A 21,803-nucleotide genomic window follows, 5' to 3' on the forward strand; every position below is an offset into this window, starting at 1 on the left:
GAGTGATTCACAACATACATCTTGTTTTTTAACTGTTCTCTAAATAAACGTTGCTATACTATTAAAAAGGTAAAATACACAGCATTTCAAACAGTCACCAATAATCAAATTAATTCTGGGCTTGTGACGTTACACCTAGGCTAAATATAGGCCCAAGCCTTCCACAACCACGAGACCCAGTAATAATTTTATCATTTTAACAAGCTATTTTTTTCAATATTCACTGATCTGGTTTTTAAGAGTCTATAAAAAGTGATATTTTTGTTACAAATTTAACCAGAACCATGCGTAACTTCTTAGAATAAGCATGAGGCTATATAAAATGAACACGGGTATTATACTGAACAAAAATATAAAACGCAACATTTAACAATTTCAAAGACTTTACTGAGTTACTGTTCAAATAAGTAAATCAGTCAATTTAAATGAAGTCATTAGGCCCTAATCGATGGATTTCACATGACTGGGAATACAGATATGTATGTCGGTCACAGATACCTTAAGATTTGCCTCATGCAAACATCTCCTTCGTATAGAGTTAATCAGGCTGTTGATTGTGGCCTGTGGAACGTTGCCCCACTCCTCTTCATTGGCTGTGTGAAGTTGCTGGATATTGGCCGGAACTGGAACACGCTGTTGTACACGTCAATCCAGAGAATCCCAAACATGCTCAATGCGTGACATGTCTGGTGAGTATGCAGGCCATGGAAGAACTGGGACATTTTCAGCTTCCAGGAATTGTGTACAGATCCTTGTGACATGGGGCCATGCACTATCATGCTGAAACATGAGGTGATGGCGGCAGATGAATGGCATGACAATGGGCCTCAGGATCTTGTGTTTGTTGTCTGTAGCTTATGCCTGGCCATACCATATCCCCACCATTGGGCACTCTGTTCACAACATTGACATCAGCAAACCCCTCACCCATACACCACCGTATGCCCAGTACAGTTGAAAACGGGAATCATCCGTGAAGAACACACCTCTTCAGCATGCCAGTGGCCATCAAAGGTGAGCATTTGCCTACTGACGTAGATTACGACACCGAACTGCAGTCAGGTCAAGACCCTGGTGAGGATGAAAAGCACGCAGACGTTTTTTGACAGTTTGTACAGTAATTCTTCAGTTGTGCAAACCCACCGTTTCATCAGCTGTCCGGGTGGCTGGCCTCAGACGATACCGCAGGTGAAGAAGCCAGAAGTGGAGGTCCTGGGCTGGCGTGGTTACAGTGCGGTTGTGAGGCCGGTTGGACATAGTGCCAAATTCTCTAAAACAACATTGGAGGCGGCTTATGGTAGACAAATTAACATTAAATGAAGTGGCAACAGCTCTAGTAGACATTCCTGCAGTCAGCATGCCAATTGCACACTCCCTCAACTTGAGACATTTGTGGCATTGTGTTATGTGACTAAACTGAACATTTTTAGTGGCCTTCTATTGTCCCCAGCACAAGTTGCACCTGTGTAAAGATCAGCTGCTTGGTATGCCACACCTGTCAGGTGGATGGATTATCTTGGCAACATAGAAATGCTCACTAACAGGGATGTAAACAAATATGTGCACAATATTTTAGAGAAATACGCTTTTTTTTGTGGAAAATGTCTGGGATCTTTTATTTCAGCTCAGTATATAAAACAACCTCTCAAGCACAAGACCACCTGCTAGTGAGTAGCCAGATAATCTTTATATTTCAAGTTTAGACAATTTAGAATTGTTATGAACACACCCTTTGGTCCTTCCCTAACTGTCTGAACAGCATGTTACCTTGTCCACTTGATTTTAACCTTATTTCTCAGAATGACAATGAGTTGCCAATTCCTTATAATTGTGTTTATTGTTGCACATTTATAAAACACAGACTAGACAGCTAGTACAGTCTTCAGCTAAAAATCGGCTAACAGCACGTGGTACCACAATGATGGACGCGACAAACTGAGCATTTATTTTCCAGAATCAGTGTTCACTGATAGTCTCATTTTAGTAGTGTCTGCTCTGCTCGCAATTTGAAGAGTTGAGACATAAAATGGTTATCGATAGAAAAGGTTAACTTCTCTATTACAGTAAAATAATTTCTCAAAACGTTTGTGTCCATATGACCAATTCTGTTGGACCAAACCTCAAATTCAAATAGTTGAAACCGCTCGTCAGAGAGGAAGAAGTGATCGCTCATCTTTGTTGTTTTGAGTGGCAGGGGCTTAGTGTGTGTGTAAACCATAGAGGAAGAAGCAACGCGAGAGGTTTCACTCTCACTATAATCTGTCCAAAATAAACCCAATGTGTTTCTATGGGCTTATTTTGGGCCTAAGCTTGTTGCCTGCCTTCCCGCCTTTGGACAACGACTCCCATTGTCAAGGCAGAGACATGAGCATCTCGTTAATATATACAGATCTCTGGTGTAAATGGGAAGGTATACAGAGTACAGAAAGAGCATAGGAGATGAGACCAAAAAGACAACACGAGAACAAGTGCACAAAAGCTCATAAAAACATTCAAAAAATATTACAGGCATTAGGAATATCGCACAAAAATAGATTTGACCTAATTTCATATAGGTCGCCCAACCCTACTGCTTAGGCATTCCCAACAAAATGCCAGACACCAATAACCCCCTTATACATAGAAAACAAGGACATGCCATTTCTCAATAGACAGTACTAGCACATTCTGAACCATAAGACTGAAAAACAGCAATAATAAAATTCTTATTTAGCAAGTAATGACCCATGTGTAACAGGGGGGTGTGTGTACATATGCATGGGGATTCAATGCAGACGCAGGATGTTGATTGATAAACATGGGCGACACACTATCAAATCAGACCATAACATAATTCATCGTTGTACTAAAGAAATCAACAAGGTTTAGCCAAGATGTGAATAATTGAACAGCTGTCATCTGTTTCTCTGCTGACAAAGGCACTGGTTGGTTTGAACATTTTGTTCTTTCGTCCACGGCTCACCACAGGGCCAGAACAGAAAAACAAGTTGTTTTTCTTTAGCTGGAAGCTGAAAACATAATGCAGACTGGCGAAGCGAGTCCCTCTCTATTCCTGGAAGCAATCATTAGGTTGTTGGTCTGACTGGCAAAGAATTGCATAGAGACAGAGGTGCCTAATTTAAAGCCAGGCTGCCCCAATGGTAGACTATTCCAGCGTTGCCACTTGCCTGTCTCATATGAGATAGAGGACCAATCCCAAATCAACCCAGGCCCCTACACCCTAGCCTATCAGAGGGCAAGATGGAACGATTACCATATTTCTTACACCTGCCAAATCCACTCAGATCTCCACAAGTGCACAGGGAGTAGGGCTTAGGGTCGATTTAGGATTGGGCCAGGGCTTCCCCATCATTGTGCCAATCATTGAAACAGGCTTTTAAAGCCCCATCAATCCCCAAACACAGAGCTGAATGGAAACTAGGACTAACTTTCCTAATAGTGCTGGGTCAATGTCAGTGTATGTGCAATTTCAACATCAGCTGTATTTTTTTTAGCTTGGCTGGTAGCTTGGTTTAATTTTCATTTTGACATGGATAGTGCCGGTTGTCCCATAAAACAATTCTCTGCTCTCTCCACAACATGGGGATAATCACTTTCTTACGAAACATGATCCACCCGCCAACAGTGCTGTGTAATGAATAGAGCAAGAAGTCAAATCTCAGTCAGGTCAATGCCATTTAGTCCTTGAGCAGATGCTCAACAAGACCCAGTAAACATCCAACTATCAACACATGTGGTGCAGCAATGTATGCTATTTCGCTGGATGGGGGCTCTTATGTAAACAAATGGAACAAGTGCAATAAAGCAACAATATTAAGCTAGTTTCATCTAATCTATGCAGGCCAGGAGACAAAACATGGATCCTCCACCCTGCTTTGACTGCATCTGTCTTCTGGTCTCTTGGCACGCACCATCCACTAACAAGTAGTACAGTGCCAGTCTTCTCTTTGTGAGTTCTTGCCATCACAAATCTGATGTTCCACAACAGACCTCTGACAGTGAACGACCGCCTGCCTGGAGTCTCACACTGAGAAGATAATGAAAAGAAAGGTCAGGGCTCCAGACTAACTTTCTCAGTTGGTGGCACCAGCCCATTAAATTAGTAATCACCTTATAAAATGGATTCAGCGCAAATTTTTGTTGTTGAAAAATTGACTACTGAGATGGTATGATAGATTTTTTTAAGCAAACATGTCCAACCTAAACGAGTGATTTTAATACATTTTTGGTTGACAATTAGGTTATTCTTGATATATTCTGTCAAAATAGCACTCCAGAATTGAGATTTTATTTTTGCTCAATAGAGATCCATTTGCCTAAATGTTTTTGTGCACTAGCTAATAGGCTAATCCATTTGGGGATAATTCAAGACCTGAGGAAGTGGAAACTGAAAACACATTAGCTAGATCGGCAACTTTAAATAGTGCTGATAGTTAGCTGTGTAGTTGATTCATCTAGCAGTAATATCCTAAAAACATTTGCACGCTCTACAGCTCAAAGACATGCCAGAAACGTTGGTTTTTAAAACTGTGTCAATCGCACAATATTGAGTTGAGAAAAGACACTCCTCTCAACTAACAGCATATTTTATTACTTATTTTTAACAGTTTTTCCCACAATTGCATTTTGAAGAATGCATTTCTTTCCTCAAAATGCATTGCACAGGGGAGGGAGAGGGAATGTGAGTAGCTCTCATCACAGCAGGCAGTCAGAGGCAGGGCAGGCACTTCCATGGCAGGAATCAATGCACTTTAATTTAGGTGTACGGTTTGACCAAATCATGGTTTTAGACGCCAAATGCTCGACATTAATGGTTGTCCGGGACAAGTAAAAAAAAAAAAAGACAAGAACATGGATTTAAGTTGTCCGAATGGCTACATGTCCAAAACAAACACAGACATGAAGCGCCAGAAAATGTAGCCAAACTTTAATGAGACTTTTAATTATATAAATATAGGCTAGACGCCAGTCATGTTTGACAAAATATAATGAAGGATAATTTACATTAACGTCGAAAAGACTTCATTCTGTCGACATGCTTGAGGCACAGTTCGTTCAGATCAAATAGTCACAAGACCGAAGAGTGAAAGACAGCGCCTCTTGTGCACCACACGTCACCCACATGGAATCTGGGCAGAGGCAAATCAGCATTTTGAAACTTTAACCATAAACGTAATTGTTTAAAAATCGACGTTTTATGTCACTTTATGATGCATGTCTTACCTTGTTTCAAAGTAGCCTAGCCAAAATATAACTATAGACATGTTGAGGGCATTTTCTATTTTTTTAATAAACAATATGTCATTGAAATCAGCATTTCTCTCATGTTCTATAGGTTTTCAAATCAATGTTACTTTATTGTCCAGCAGCCAAAGGCACAATCCTAATCATATTAGTAACCCATGCCAGTTGATGCATCTTTAGATCTCCCCTCTAACAGATATCTTCATCACATGAAACCGCTCACACGTGTGGTGAGCTTTTGAGAACTGTCAATATTTTAAGCTAAATGGCCTGATCTGTTGCATCAGCCTCATTGCTTTATAATATTTTGATGTGGAGTGGTTGTATGATTTTTGGATCTGTCATCCCAGAACTGTCCCAGAGTGTGTTTTGGTCTTAGCCATCTTTTTTTGTAATCGTCCCAGGGACGACGGGACGCCCTTAATTTCAAACCCTGGAAGGAATTATTTTATCAAGAAAAAAAATGTGGGTTGTAAATTGTAATGTTGCAATATTTTATAGGCTTCCAAGGGTGTCCAACCATCCTCCAGGAGAGCCTTAAAGGGGAAATGTTGTATTTTGAGACGGCTCCATTTTGCATATTCAAGCCTAATAGGCAGAGTGTAACCTACATTTGTCTGGTTCTATGGAAAAAGGATAGTAAAGCATTGTATTTTGTAAAGTGGTTCCTTGGGTCATACAATGCAGCAAAAATGGTTTTAGACTTCAGCTTTCGGACAAGTTAAGAAATATATATATCTTTCCTACTTGTCCAAAACAACAAGTGGCAAAAAAAAGTTCACTTCAAGCCTTGGTTTTGAGTGAGGTGACCAGCGAATTTGAAGCCTGCACTGATGCAACCAAATAAACATTTTACTCGCAGAGCCATGTCAAAGGGTCGCAAAAATGCGACTAAATGGTCGCAGCCTAGAGCCCTGGGCTAGGTTGAATGTTACGTTGCTGTGCAATAGAGTTTGCTACTCAGGGACCTAACTATTACACTATTAAATCAGGATGATTATTTTAGTCACCGGTCACTACACGTTGTTCCTATTGTCGCTCCAGACCTGAGAAACAACCAACCTCAGTGCAGCAACAGGACATCACACAAGAGGGAAGAAAGCGCTGATGTTATCTAACCGGACGCTCGCTCATAGAGCAAACGACCCAGAAACCATTAAGATGGGGGGCCATAGGAAAGGGGCCATGTGAGTCGCATTTAGTCACAGACATGAAACCCAACAACGGGGCGAAGCCTTCCCCAGGCTTTACCCAAAAAATACACACAATGATCAGATTGGCTAACACAGCTACCGCGCATTGGACGCATTGCTCTGATAAGGTGCGGTTTCATTGGCCAAAGTTACACGCAAAAAAAACTAAGACCAGGTCACAGCACCATTGCGTGCGGCCTCACTTGTTGTGCATGTTATTGAAGCAACAATCATAGGGGCAGAATTGAGCTAAAGGGCCCAAAAAAAAGCAGGTGGGCGGCCTCCTATTCTTAGTGAGCTGAGGGCAGACAAGGAGCAGGCGAGGGTAAGACCTGGGTGAGATGCACACACGTGACACGCTAAAAAACACATGGTGGCATACGGGCCAAGTCATCAATCCTGGGCACTTCTGCAGCAGAGACATGGTTGTTTAACGATGGGCACCGTAAGCAGGGTTCAACACATGCCCAGCTGTACAGTCGTGGCCAAAAGTTGAGAATGACACAAATACCAACTTTCACAAAGTCTGCTGCCTCAGTTTGTATGATGGCAATTTGCATATACTCCAGAATGTTATGAAGAGTGATCAGATGAATTGCAAAGTCCCTCTTTGCCATGCAAATGAACTGAATCCCCAAAAAAAACATTCACTGCATTTCAGCCCTGCCACAAAAGTACCAGCTGACAGACATCATGTCAGTGATTCTCTCGTTAACACAGGTGTGAGTGTTGACAAGGACAAGGCTGGAGATCACTCTGTCATGCTGATTGAGTTCGAATAACAGACTGGAAGATTCAAAAGGAGGGTGGTGCTTGGAATCATTGTTCTTCCTCTGTCAACCATGGTTATCGGCAAGGAAACACGTGTCGTCATCAATGCTTTGCACAAAAAGGGCTTCACAGGCAAGGATATTGCTGCCAGTAAAATTGCACCTAAATCAATCATTTATCGGATCATCAAGAACTTCAAGGAGAGCAGTTCAATTGTTGTGAAGAAGGCTTCAGGGCGCCCAAGAAAGTCCAGCAAGCGCCAGGACCGTCTCCTAAAGTTGATTCAGCTGCGGGATCGGGGCACCACCAGTACAGAGATTGCTCAGGAATGGCAGCAGGCAGGTGTGAGTGCATCTGCACGCACAGTGAGGCGAAGACTTTTGGAGGATGGCCTGGTGTCAAGAAGAGCAGCAAAGAAGCCACTTCTCTCCAGGAAAAACATCAGGGACAGACTGATATTCTGCAAAAGGTACAGGGATTGGACTGCTGAGGACTGGGGTAAAGTCATTTTCTCTGATGAATCCCCTTTCCGATTGTTTGGGGCATCCGGGAAAAAGTTTGTCCGGAGAAGACCAGGTGAGCGCTACCATCAGTCCTGTGTCATGCCAACAGTAAAGCATCCTGAGACCATTCATGTGTGGGGTTGCTTCTCAGCCAAGGGAGTGGGCTCACTCACAATTTTGCCTAAGAACACAGCCATGAATAAAGAATGGTACCAACACATCCTTCGAGAGCAACTTTTCCCAACCATCCAGGAACAGTTTGGTGACGAACAATGCCTTTTCGAGCATGATGAGCACCTTGTCATAAGGCAACAGTGATAACTAAGTGGCCCGGGGAAAAAAACATTGATATTTTGGGTCCATGGCTAGGAAACTCCCCAGACCTTAATCCCATTGAGAACTTGTGGTCAATCCTCAAGAGGCGGGTAGACAAACAAAACCCCACAAATTCTGACAAACTCCAAGCATTGATTATGCAAGAACAGGCTGCCATCAGTCAGGATGTGGCCCAGAAGTTAATTGACAGCATGCCAGGGTGGATTGCAGAGGTCTTAAAAAAGAAGGGTCAACACTGCAAATATTGACACTTTGCATCAACTTCATGTAATTGTCAATAAAAGCCTGACACTTATGAAATGCTTGTAATTATACTTCAGTATTCCATAGTAACATCTGACAAAAATATCTATCTGAAGCAGCAAACTTTGTGGAAATTAATATTTGTCATTCTCAAAACTTTTGGAAACGGATAATATGCTAATGAAATCACCAGACTTCCCTAAGTATCCCTGGATATGGGCATCCGAAACTGGATAACTAATATTATTCTCTTGCTCATCAAAGCAATATAATAAAATAAAATAAACAACATTATCCCTTTCCCCAGATCCACACTGCTGCAGCGACTCTGAACTTTGGACCTTGTTTTCGGCATTGGCTGGAAATGAATAGGCCGCCGTGTTGTTGGCAGGCTGACAAAAGTGAAAGGGGAGAGAGAAAAAAACAACTTGTGGTTTAGAGTGGTATGGGGGGCCCCAAATCCCTTCGGCGAGGCCTCGTAGGGATGAATAACAGGAACATAAACTTGCATAGCAGCATAACTGAGCTGAGCAGTGCTGAGCTTTACGATGCCGACTGTCCACACCCCTCTCTCGCAACCATGGTGGAATGTATATCTGAATTCTACTAGCTATGTATTATTAGTAACTAAGCCAACTTTCCCTTTGATCAATCTTTTATTTACTTCAACAGTAAGAGACTGTCATTACATTAATAGATACATTTAAGAGCAAACTTTAAAAAAGAACTGTAGTGCTTATGGTCTCCGAAACTGGACAGGATGAAGTATGGCATCTATGACTGGGGTCAAGGTGTGTCATCTTGTGAGCACAAATTAGAAGAGTTGTGACCACACAAAATCTAACCTCCCACCCCGTCCCCTCTCTAAAATATGTTTTCAGCCCATCCTCCATTTGCCTTGACTTAATCAAGAGAGGGCTGTAGTTCAAAGTTCAGAGGCGCAACAACAGTCAGAGGATGCACACAGACAGAAACACAAATCAGATTACCACAGCAAAGAAATCCCTCTCTGTGGGAATGATTGCCTGAACTCTGATAAGTGCATAAAGCAGTTAACAAAAACAGACTGGCTCGTAACCTTTGGGATTTAAACTAGCGTGAGACATGTCCAACGGTATAGCCTATCGGGCTGACAGGTTATCACAGTGCGTGATGAGCTGGAGGGAGATGAACTTCCTTATAGAGCAGCAAGCCATTTGTTACTCAAGACTGATATGTCAGCCATCTTACTCAGGCAGCTTTGACTGACAATTAGAGAGAATGGAGGGCAGACCGTTAAGGTAAAAGGAGAGATGACTTGTATGTTCCCCACAGGGCACTAATAACATACCTGGTCAAAGGTTTAGATGTGGCAAAACCTCCTACCTTGTGGAAACAACTAGTCAAATAACTGCACAAGAGCACAAGCATGTACTACAGCCCTGTGTAATGCAAAGACAAGTAGTGTACTTTTAAACATCTGGGAAACAGGATATTGTTAATGTGTAAAATAACAAGCAAAAACCAAATAAGGCAAATGACTAGAGCCCGACCGAAATGTGATTTATGGGTCTGATACTGATTTTAGGGGGGCAAAAATCACCAATTACATCTGCCAATAGTGTGGAAAGAAAAAAATACTTTAAAATATTTTTCAAAATTGTGCTCCAAATGACTCACAGAATTTAAATTGTTTTCTTAACATTACAATTACATTATTTAAATTACATTTTGTGGTTTACATGATAACCACCAAAAAGCAACTTTATCCTCTATAAATATGAAAGTAAATACAAAACACTTCTTCAGTTTACCTTCTTAGACACATCTTTAAGTTATACATATCTACGGGGGTAGATAAGAATGTAGAAGTGTTTGTGCTGATGAACCACAAGCACACTAATAAACAAGGACTGAATTAATTGAACTTGGTCAAAAGTAAACCTGAAACTTCACTTTTCACAAGATCAAACTATGCAGTGAAATCCTGTAACATGCGGTTCATAATGCCACCACTTTGCATTGAGTAGATTTACTAGTGCTTTACAATAGTCAAAGGTCATGTAAATAAACACTTTACGCTTGTTCGGAGATACTTTCGAGAGATGGGAAACTCCATTGTATTAACAGCCATTGTGTACGTTTCCCATGCATCGTGCAGTGCATTCTGGCAATTCTGGAACAAGGAGAGCTCTCCTTCAAGGACTGCATGGGAGTCAATTGGGCACTAGCTCAAAAAAAACATTAGCATTAATTTTGTCAACAAGAAGTACAACACATTTTTCAGAGATGTGAGTTAATTAACTTGTTCTCTGTAATATCGCAGAGTTCTGGAATTGTGACATTACGTACTTGAGGAAAATAGGCAGGTTTCTTGACTCACCCTGACTGAGACGCAATTGCCTGGCGATTAGCTCAGCAACCACGCAACACAGCATGACAATATGAACGCGACTGATCGAAAGTGCTGTGTGAGGTGTTTTACGTTCCTCCATTCATTGCCCAATGGGATTCCTATCACCTCTTTTCTCCCCCTCTCTGGCTTGTTATCACAATGTACTGTGTTATGACAAGCACAGGCTAGCTGTTCATTACAAAAAAATATTCTTACTGAAACCATAAATTACACTGTTATTCAATACAAAATGTACTGGCTATATATTTCAACTGCAAATGGCATGCACTGATGACTGAAAACGTTAATGCAGTAAAATGCTTGCCTGCCACACTGGTTTTAATTTAGTTCTAATTTAGCTAGCTAGCTAACTTTCTCATCACTAATGATGCACATGGGCTGAATGATTTATCTGCGCCATCTAAATAAGCACACTAACATAACAGGCCCAGATGGTAACAGTGTTATTATTGTATGAAGGATGAGTCAGCGTTGACTTTGGCAGCAGTCTAGTGTTCGCACATAAGTAGCACAAATTGCAAGCTAGCCTGGCTAACTACCTTGCTGGCTAGATAGTGCCTAACTACCTTGCTGGTTAGTTAGTCAGCTAATGTTAACCAAGTGAGCATGTGATGACAGGGCTGCTTGTTTGGTGAAGTGTACTTTTGTTTATTTACTTATTGAAATACGCTGTCGCTGGCAAGCTACCCACCATGCACCACCGTCAAACCACCATGCCCACTGAGTCACGTTGGGACTTACGGGCTGAATGATGTTCATTGAGCAGCAAACGCACATTTGTTCATTCTAAGTAAATAATAGTTGTGCTTTATCCGTGGAATAAAGACAGATACAAATATTTCTGTGAAAGTCTAATAATCAGCCGATAATATTGTAGCGACCCGCATATCATAAATCGGTTGGGCTCTACAAATGACACAGCATTTCTGAACTCCTCATTTAGAGCAGAACTAGTAAAGTAGCCAATTTTGTTAGGAAAGGAATTTCAAAAACACCTGAAAGAGATTTACCAAAACTGCAAAATACAAGGGACTAGTATATTCATATTTTGCCGTTCTTGCAAATCCCCTTGACGTTGTTTGTTGACATATGTTAAGACTGTTAGTAAACAAAATAGCTGCTCATCATCAATATAGGCCTGTTGTAGTAAAGTGATCCTCCTGTGGGGAACAATGCCCCCTCTGCTGGAAAACCACGTGGGGTCTCTTCAAATCAGATTTCAACACCAGTGTGACAACTCAGCTGCTGAGAGGTCACGCAAAGATCAATGGAATTCTGTCAATTACAGAATTGCAGTATAGAACCAAAGCATCAATGAAACGCCCAGCAGACAGCTGCAGTGCATGAAAAATGAACTGAACTGACACACTTATAGCTAATGTCCGACTAGGCTAGATTTTACTATGGCCACCATCACTTTTCCCTGAAGAGTCACATTTTAAAAAACTTGCCCATTAAAACCCAAGAGGCTAGGTACTCACATTCAAGTATTAGATGGGCTCACTAAGCATTCACCGAGTGGAGCTGTCAATGAGTGCTCAGTGCTCACCGTGTGGTCTTTTTCTGTCGACAGCTTGTGTTCACACATTCATTGGCCGGGCATTGAACACAGGCTAATTTAATAGTCCAATGCACAAAGATAAGCTCCCAAAGAAACTGCTCGAAAAGTGTTCACCTCCTAAAATAAAAAGCTAGAATACCTTACATTACTAGGCAGAAACTACAAGAAATCCTTAAATGACTATAAACATAGAATTGATGTCAGACTTCGTCAAACTAGGTAAAACACAAGAGCACTGACCTGAGCGACTCAAAGAGGGGTCTGTGGATCCATTTCCTCTGAATTAGAAAATACAGTTTCCAGACAAAATCCCCCAAGGTCTGTGAGAAAAAGAGTATTCTCCTCTGCCTAACACTCCTTTTGGTGGCTCTCTTATTCTTTCAACCCCTCAGGTGCAGTAATGTCTCTCTCTGTACCGGTTCAGTAGTGATGCCAAAGAGGTGAGTGGTGTTAGTTAATGTTTAACATACTCATGGGGTCAGCAGTGCAAACTCCAGGACTGGCGTGGGCAAAGGAGAGAGGTCCACCAACATATGAGATGTGGCCCACAAATGTTCTCATAACATCCTGACATGCAATTCCATTCATCAAAATAAAAAGGACCATGAGCAAGGAAAGGCTGTAGTGAAACCGCAACAGTTAACAGACCAGCCTTTAAAACAAGAGTATGTACATGACATTCACTTAAGTGGGGAAATAATTACATAAACACAGTAAGTAGGATGTGTGGACAGATCAAAGTTAGCATTATATTAACATAATGCAGCGTAACGGTATTATGGTGCTCCGATAGTTACGGTGAGATTGCTTTCAACCAATATTTGGCAAAGTAAAACTTACATTCTAGCTGAATAAGCCCCTTTGATTTAGATTTTTTTCTATGGAATCAGCTATAAGCTGGAACAGCCCACATGACATTGGAATGTTGTAGGTTAGCAGAACCATGTTCTGAAATGTCTGAAGAGTTTAGCTCTGCTTGTCGTGTGCACTGAGCCACCGACCAGTATGTTGTTACATCACCTGACCAATGGGAGTAGGGCCTACATAAAAATAAATTTAAAAAATCACTTGACAGGAAGGTTTGGATTTTATTACAGTACTGCATTACAAAAACAAACAGGTGATGGAAAGTGTAGGGGAGTGCACTTAACCTCAAGACAAGACATGGCAGATGAGCCCTTCAAAAGAGAATCATCAGGCTATGCATCTCTATTAAACACTGGCAGCGACATATGACCTTGGGAAACGCCACATTGTCTGTACAGCACCGAGACGTCAAGTTTGTGAGGGGGTTGAGGAAACTATACATTAAGTTCTCCTCAGCTAATAGGGGTGGACTCAACAAGAACATTGAGATTATCAACTTGGTTTAGAAGGGGAACAGATTAAGATCTGAGCTTTGTCCACTGCCAAATCTTCATGTTTGGCAAAAAAAAGGTGCCAAGCGTAACATATTAGCCTGTTGAACAAAAAGGTGCCTAATATGGCAGTAATAGCCCTACAGGCAACATGAGGAGATTTATGATTAGGAACACATTCATCTTCACTTCAGCCACTCAAAATAACCTAATTTAAGAAATTCCCTTCATTTTAGATCGGTAGATTATTGAACAATTACTAAATTGGTTGAGAGTTAGGGTAAGCATACCTATTAACCCTTGTGGTGTTCATGTTTTTGTTATTCACCCAATGTTCGCAGGTCTGACGGACCCACAACATTATTGGGTTTTTAAAACAATACAGCCATAACAATTTACGTAAGAATACTTAACTTAGATGTTAACTTAAATTACAAGCAATATAGACAGCATACATGGTTCCCATTTGCCATTTACCTCTGCTAGATCACATTTATCAATAAAAGCGCTGTTTGAAAAAACATTGGTGGAATAAATCATGTTATCATGAACAAATATAAATGAAACAAGGTTTATCACTATTGATGTTTATTGCGTTGAAATGAACAAATTGGAAGGACAAACTGTACATATAGTATTTTATGGAAAAGATTTTAAAAAAGTCCCATTGAACAGAAATTAAGGCCAAGGGACAGAATTTTACTGTGTGTGTTGCAAATGTATTTCTTGCACTTGACGCATGTGTATTGTGTCTTCCTGTCCTTCTTGGGTCCACACACGTCACAGCGCTTCTTCTTGTTGCTACCGGCTGCAAACTAGAATAATGAACACTTAGTTCAGGAATTTTACTCTCACACACACACCAGGGTAGGAGAGTCAGACACACATGCAACATCACTCACACTTACTTCTGGTATTGGAGTTGTTGGTTCTGTGGGTCGGGTGGATGGGGCATCCTCATCCTGAATCCTCCTCACGATGGCTGCAGAAGCTGGGGTCCTTGGGATATGTTGCCTCCTTTGGATTTGAGGTCTTACCAAATGCCTTACCCAGCTTCGAGAAAGAGACGTTTCCTCCGGAGCTTCCCTCTGTTCCAATCTGGGTTCAACACCTTCCAGATGACAAACGTGTTGTATGCCGAGATGTTCAAGATGTTGAAGAATATCACAAGTGGCCAGTGCAGGGTTTTCCTTCTTTTGCAGTTGTAGCCAGTCACCAGCTTGTCTAAATTATCCACCGCTCCTTTTGTGGCATTATAATCCAGTTTTTTGTTATGTTCCTGGCCACAGATTCTCCCATCACTATGCAGAGTACTCACGAGTACCACATTTCTGCCTTTCTTTGGCACGTAGGACGTGTCGGCCGTGAACACAAACTTAGAGGAATTGATAAGCCTGTTCCGTGTATTTAACAGCTGAGGTGGGAGCTCTGGCTTGTTTTTTCGTACTGTTCCTACCATCGCCAGCTTCCTCTTGAGGAGCTCCTGTCCCAGCTTGTGCTAAGTAAAAAAAATTAAATTAAAATAAGTTATTGCATGTGATGTTGTGGCCACGGAGTCCCTGTGTCACATCCAGGACAACCTGCATCCTTTGGTTCTTCTCAGGGGCTCCTCCATCTCGCTTCCCCGTATACACTTGCAAGTTCCACGCATATGAAGCAGCATCACAGGCAGCCCAGATCTTGATTCCATATTTTGCGGGTTTAGACAGTACGTACTGCCTGAAGGGGCACCAGCCACTAAATAGCATAAGCTGCTCATCAACAGTAACGTTGGGCCCAGGGTTGTAAAAAAGGGGAAGGCCGACTAACCACACTGACCTGATTGCAGCTAGCTGGTCTCTCTGCCGCCGAGCTGGTCTGGTGTCTCGGTTATCTAAGCGTATAATCCTGGAAATAAATGTGGAGGTTTTCCAGAGACATTGTTGCACTGAAATGTTCTCTGCCAGTTTCTGCATCCCACAGGGATTCTGTGGATTCCCCACTGGATTTGAAAACACCAGCAAGGATAAGAACCCCAAAGTATGCATGTAAATGAATTTGGCCCATAGCTCTCCAAAAACACACATTCCCTCCAAATTAGAGCAGTGCAGAATGATTTTTGGGATGGTGTCTGGGATGAACAGTTCAAAAGAAGACTATGTCCTGCACATGAGTAACCGCCATCCGCGTTGGCCCTGGTTGTATCCTTATCCCATTGGTAGCCATGCGGGGTGGCTCATTCCTTCAGCAAGAAGACCATTACATTTCACAATCCTTCAGGCTGTTGATAAGCTGGTCCTGGGGCTGGCTGCTGATGGGCTGGTCCTGGCTGAGGGTCACTCTCATCCTCTTCTTCCAACTCACTTTCAGACTCCGAATTGACAGACACACGATCCTCATATTTGGAGAATTCTTCATCTTCCAAAGTGGAAGACGCTCCTTCCACACCAGCTTCTCTCTCTGCTGAATTTATTTCTAAAAAAGGTAGAGATTTTTTTTTTTTTTTTTTTTCATACCGATTGATTGTGGTAAGGAGCCACACATGCTAAGCTATTTATTTGTTGGCTGGGGTAGAGTGGGAATATACTTTTGTTTTTTTTTGTTTTTTTAACAATATATCAAAATAATATGTTGTAATAACATTGTGCAGGTTCCCGCAAGACATTGTGTAGTTTCACACACTACAAAGGTTAGAGTGTGAGAAAAGCGGGAGACAGGCAGGTTATTGGTGCTATGTTGAAACAGCCGGCACAGGGAGGAGGAAGACCGTGAAGGCAAACCTTTTTGTTTAATTTTTTTACTTGTTTTCACCTACACACACACATACATTTTTATTACCGTCGGATCGATTGGACCTGAACACCACATATGTAATATACATGTGTAGGGAGGTGCACAGTGTGCACTCAATGAAAATGTGTTATTTTGAATGTTCTTCACAGAAGATGAGCCAAGGCCAATGTGTCTCAGATTAATTATTTTTTCAATTGTATCATTTTTCTTTTAGTAATAATTGGATATATGTCCCACAGACCCAAACACCACACAAGGGTTAAGCCCATTTCCATTTTTGGATTTAAAAAAACTAAAATATAGGAACAAAAATCTGCTGTTTAATGTTTCAATTTATTCATCTGGTTATTATATCCATAACTGGTGTTATTATAACAAGCCAATCAGAAGTTTTATTATTAAGTTACTGATCATTGGTTAAGTTCCCACTAATGGCCAATTTCAAAGATGAAAAAAATAAAATAAAAACTTAAGACCCTCAGATACACATTACAGATATTTTTATACTTTCTCAGATGTGTGATCATACTTGGTAAAATTAAGAGATTCATGTGCTGATACTGTAAATTCTCATGATAGCATATTTCATGAGCATATATTACTACTTCCTGCCAATTGAAAATATGGGTTTTTCATACCTGCATATCACACAGTAGCAACATAACCTGGTGAACTACAACAACATATCAGGCATTCACAGCTACTTTTTTAAAATCATTTTGAACATTGCATTGTTATACATAGATGCCATTTTGCAAATTTGACATCTCTCAGGTGCGCTTAAAGGTACAGGAGCACAAAAAGCACTCCCTCCATACAGAATGTAAATGACAAAATACATATTTTTCAATACTAACTTTGCATAATATTGTAGTCTATAGTGTATATTTATACCCTAAACCATTGGTTTCCAAATATTTTATGAGTAGACTGCTATTCTGTATTTGTCACCATAAAATCACTCCTATTAAGCCCGGTTTGCATTGAAACATGTCGATAGTGTATGATATCCCTAATATTTCAATGAACATGAGCTTAAATACTGTATCTTTACCAAGATTAGAAACAATTATGAAAAATGTAAAACCTCTGTACTCTATCCAAGACTGGGTGGACAGGTGCAGTGGGAAGAATATGATCAGGTTAGAGGGACAGAAGACCTACAAGTGAGGGACAAAAATGCAAACAAGTGAGGGACAAGAGATGACTATTGGGCAGCTACTCTTGCACTTTTGGGTGGGGGCATCGTCATATTGTTGTCCTTCATTCATCCAGGTGATTTTTTGTTGTTGATCTAGCACCGGTACTTTTAATACACAGTTGATAGGATTTAGGAAGACAAGTTGAACTAGTTAAGAAGAAAAGCAGTACAGCAAATGTGAATCACCTTCCAGATAATTCATTTAAAGTTATGGTCTTTGTTGCATGGCTTCTTATCCACAGAGCGCCAGTGTGGGTACAGGGTTGTGTTCTGACCAAGCAACAGACCAACACCGTTCCACTAATCAGGTCTTGATTGAAGTCGATGATTAATTGAGTCAGGTGTGTGTGTGTACTGGTTGGCAAGAACAAAAGCCTAAGTCCACATTGATCTCTGTGGATACGATTGGACACCCCCCTCTCATAACTGCTACCTTCATGATGAACAGCAATGACCAGTTTATTTGAATACCTTTGGGGAGATTAATATACATTTGGATTATATTAATCTCCCCATAAGAAATATAAATTTGCAAGTTTTGAACATCTGGAAATTACAAAAAAAAGATACACTGCTCAAAAAAATAAAGGGAACACTAAAATAACACATCCTAGATCTGAATGAATGAAATATTCTTATTAAATACTTTTTTCTTTACATAGTTGAATGTGCTGACAACAAAATCACACAAAAATTATCAATGGAAATCAAATTTATCAACCCATGGAGGTCTGGATTTGGAGTCACACTCAAAATGAAAGTGGAAAACCACACTACAGGCTGATCCAACTTTGATGTAATGTCCTTAAAACAAGTCAAAATGAGGCTCAGTAGTGTGTGTGGCCTCCACGTGCCTGTATGACCTCCCTACAACGCCTGGGCATGCTCCTGATGAGGTGGCGGATGGTCTCCTGAGGGATCTCCTCCCAGACCTGGACTAAAGCATCCGCCAACTCCTGGACAGTCTGTGGTGCAACGTGGCGTTGGTGGATGGAGCGAGACATGATGTCCCAGATGTGCTCAATTGGATTCAGGTCTGGGGAACGGGCGGGCCAGTCCATAGCATCAATGCCTTCCTCTTGCAGGAACTGCTGACACACTCGAGCCACATGAGGTCTAGCATTGTCTTGCATTAGGAGGAACCCAGGGCCACCCGCACCAGCATATGGTCTCACAAGGGGTCTGAGGATCTCATCTCGGTACCTAATGGCAGTCAGGCTACCTCTGGCTGTGCGGCCCCCCAAAGAAATGCCACCCCACACCATGACTGACCCACCGCCAAACCGGTCATGCTGGAGGATGTTGCAGGCAGCAGAACGTTCTCCACGGCGTCTCCAGACTCTGTCACGTGCTCAGTGTGAACCTGCTTTCATCTGTGAAGAGCACAGGGCGCCATTGGCGAATTTGCCAATCTTGGTGTTCTCTGGCAAATGCCAAACGTCCTGCACGGTGTTGGGCTGTAAGCACAACCCCCACCTGTGGACGTCGGGCCCTCATACCACCCTCATGGAGTCTGTTTCTGACCGTTTGAGCAGACACATGCACATTTGTGGCCTGCTGGAGGTCATTTTGCAGGGCTCTGGCAGTGCTCATCCTTGCACAAAGGCGGAGGTAGCGGTCCTGCTGCTGGGTTGTTGCCCTCCTACGGCCTCCTCCACGTCTCCTGATGTACTGGCCTGTCTCCTGGTAGCGCCTCCATGCTCTGGACACTACGCTGACAGACACAGCAAACCTTTTTGCCACAGCTCGCATTGATGTGCCATCCTGGATGAGCTGCACTACCTGAGCCACTTGTGTGGGTTGTAGACTCCGTCTCATGCTACTACTAGAGTGAAAGCACCGCCAGCATTCAAAAGTGACCAAAACATCAGCCAGGAAGCATAGGAACTGAGAAGTGGTCTGTGGTCACCACCTGCAGAACCACTCCTTTATTGGGGGTGTCTTGCTAATTGCCTATAATTTCCACCTTTTGTCTATTCCATTTGCACAACAGCATGTGAAATTTATTGTCAATCAGTGTTGCTTCCTAAGTGGACAGTTTGATTTCACAGAAGTGTGATTGACTTGGAGTTACATTGTGTTGTTTAAGTGTTCCCTTTATTTTTTTGAGCAGTGTATATTTAAGAGGTTGGCTTATTTGGAATACCTATGGTCTTAATACCTATTAAATTCAATCCAGACTTGTCACATTTTTTATATCTTATTAAAATATATATGTCACATATCTTTTATGTCTTATTAAAATATGTCATATCTTTTATGTCTTATTAAAATATGTCACATATCTTTTATGTCTTATTAAAATTTGTGTATATATATATATATATATACACACACACGTCATAATACTAAGTCATGACTAATGTTTAATTTTATATCCACTTCTCTTAAAAAAATAAAAATAGGGTTATACCTTAGAAATGTCTAAACTTACATTTGGGCGGGCTTTAAAAGGTACTTAGCTATCATTTTATTATGCCTCATTTAGGTTATGTACAGCTATAGGGCATGAGATATACAGGATGCAATGTACATCAGATGGGCATTTGGGTTCCCATGGGGAGATGGGCCTTGGAAAGCTTTTTGTTACTTGAGGTCCCTCATCGCTCTCGTTGTCCCAGAGTCAAATCCAATTTTATTTGTCACATACACATGGTTAGCAGATGTTAATGCGAGTGTAGCGAAATGCTTGTGCTTCTAATTCCGACAATGCAGTAATAACCAACAAGTAAACTAACCTAACAATTTCACAACAACTACCTTATACACACAAGTGTAAAGGGATGAAGAATATGTACATAAAAATATATGAATGGGTGATAGTAGAGAACGGCATAGGCAAGATGCAGTAGATGGTATAGAGTACAGTATATACATATGAGATGAGTAATGTAGGGTATGTAAACATTATATTAAGTGGCATTGTCTAAAGTGGCTAGTGATACATTTATTACATCCAATTTTTCCATTATTAAAGTGGCTGGAGTTGAGTCAGTATGTTGGCAGCAGCCACTCAATGTTAGTGGTGGCTGTTCAACAGTCTGATGGCCTTGAGACTGAAAAACAGCTTGTCTCTCGGGCCCTGCTTTGATGCACCTGTACTGATCTCGCCTTCTGGATGATAGCGGGGTGAACAGGCAGTGGCTCTGGTGGTTTTTGTCCTTGATGTTCTTTATGGCCTTCCTGTGACATTGGGTGGTGTAGGTGTCCTGGAGGGCAGGTAGTTTGCCCCCGGTGATGCGTTGTGCAGACCTCACTACCCTCTGGAGAGCCTTACCGTTGTGGGCGGAGCAGTTGCCGTACCAGGCGGTGATACAGCCCGACAGGATGCCCTCGATTGTGCATCTGTAAAAGTTTGAGTGTTTTTGGTGACAAGCCGAATTTCTTCACCCTCCTGAGGTTGAGGAACCGAGGAACTTAAAACTTTCCACCTTCTCCACTACTGTCCCGTCGATGTGGATAGGGGGGTGCTCCCTCTGCTGTTTCCTGAAGTCCACGATCATCTCCTTTGTTTTGTTGAGTGTGAGGTTATTTTCCTGACACCACACTCCGAGGGCCCTCACCTCCTCCCTGTAGGCCGTCTCGTCGTTGTTGGTAATCAAGCCTACAACTGTAATGTCGTCTGCAAACTTGATGATTGAGTTGGAGGCGTGCATGGCCATGCAGTCATGGGTGAACAGGGAGTACAGGAGAGGGCTCAGAACGCACCCTTGTGGGGCCCCAGTGTTGAGGATCAGCGGGGTGGAGATGTTACCTACCCTCACCACCTGGGGGCGGCCCGTCAGGAAGTCCAGTACCCAGTTGCACAGGGCGAGGTCGAGACCCAGGGTCTCGAGCTTGATGACGAGTTGAGGGTACAATGGTGTTAAATGCTGAGCTGTAGTCGATGAACAGCATTCTCACATAGGTATTCATCTTGTCCAGATGGGTTAGGGCAGTGTGCAGTGTGGTTCCGAATGAGTCGTCTGTGGACCTATTGGGGCGGTAAGCAAATTGGAGTGGGTCTAGGGTGTCAGGTAGGGTGGAGGTGATATGGTCCTTGACTAGACTTAAAGCACTTCATGATGACAGAAGTGAGTGCTACGGGGCGGTAGTCGTTTAGCTCAGTTACCTTAGCTTTCTTGGGAACAGGAACAATGGTGGCCCTCTTGAAGCATGTGGGAACAGCAGACTGGGACAAGGATTGATTGAATATGTCCGTATACACACCAGCCAGCTGGTCTGCG

The 21,803-nt window shown here is 42.0% G+C and overlaps 1 protein-coding gene across 6 annotated transcripts in view; it reads right to left on the reverse strand.

Annotated features, from left to right (window-relative positions):
- The window catches only part of LOC139557417 (vitamin D3 receptor A), an 81,058-nt gene that overhangs the window by 29,045 nt on the left and 30,210 nt on the right, over positions 1–21,803 (reverse strand). The window contains exon 1 of one of the 6 annotated variants that reach the window (XM_071372197.1): positions 12,487–12,585. The exons of 4 other annotated variants lie outside the window; for them this stretch is intronic. The gene's annotated coding sequence lies outside the window, so the exon portion shown is untranslated. Of the gene's footprint in view, positions 1–986; positions 1,068–12,486; positions 12,586–21,803 lie in introns of those variants that run through there. One more of the 6 variants, XM_071372198.1, reaches the window with a different exon arrangement.

The sequence above is a fragment of the Salvelinus alpinus genome, chromosome 28, assembly GCF_045679555.1.
Source record: "Salvelinus alpinus chromosome 28, SLU_Salpinus.1, whole genome shotgun sequence".
In the NCBI taxonomy this organism is placed as follows: Eukaryota; Metazoa; Chordata; class Actinopteri; order Salmoniformes; family Salmonidae; genus Salvelinus; species Salvelinus alpinus.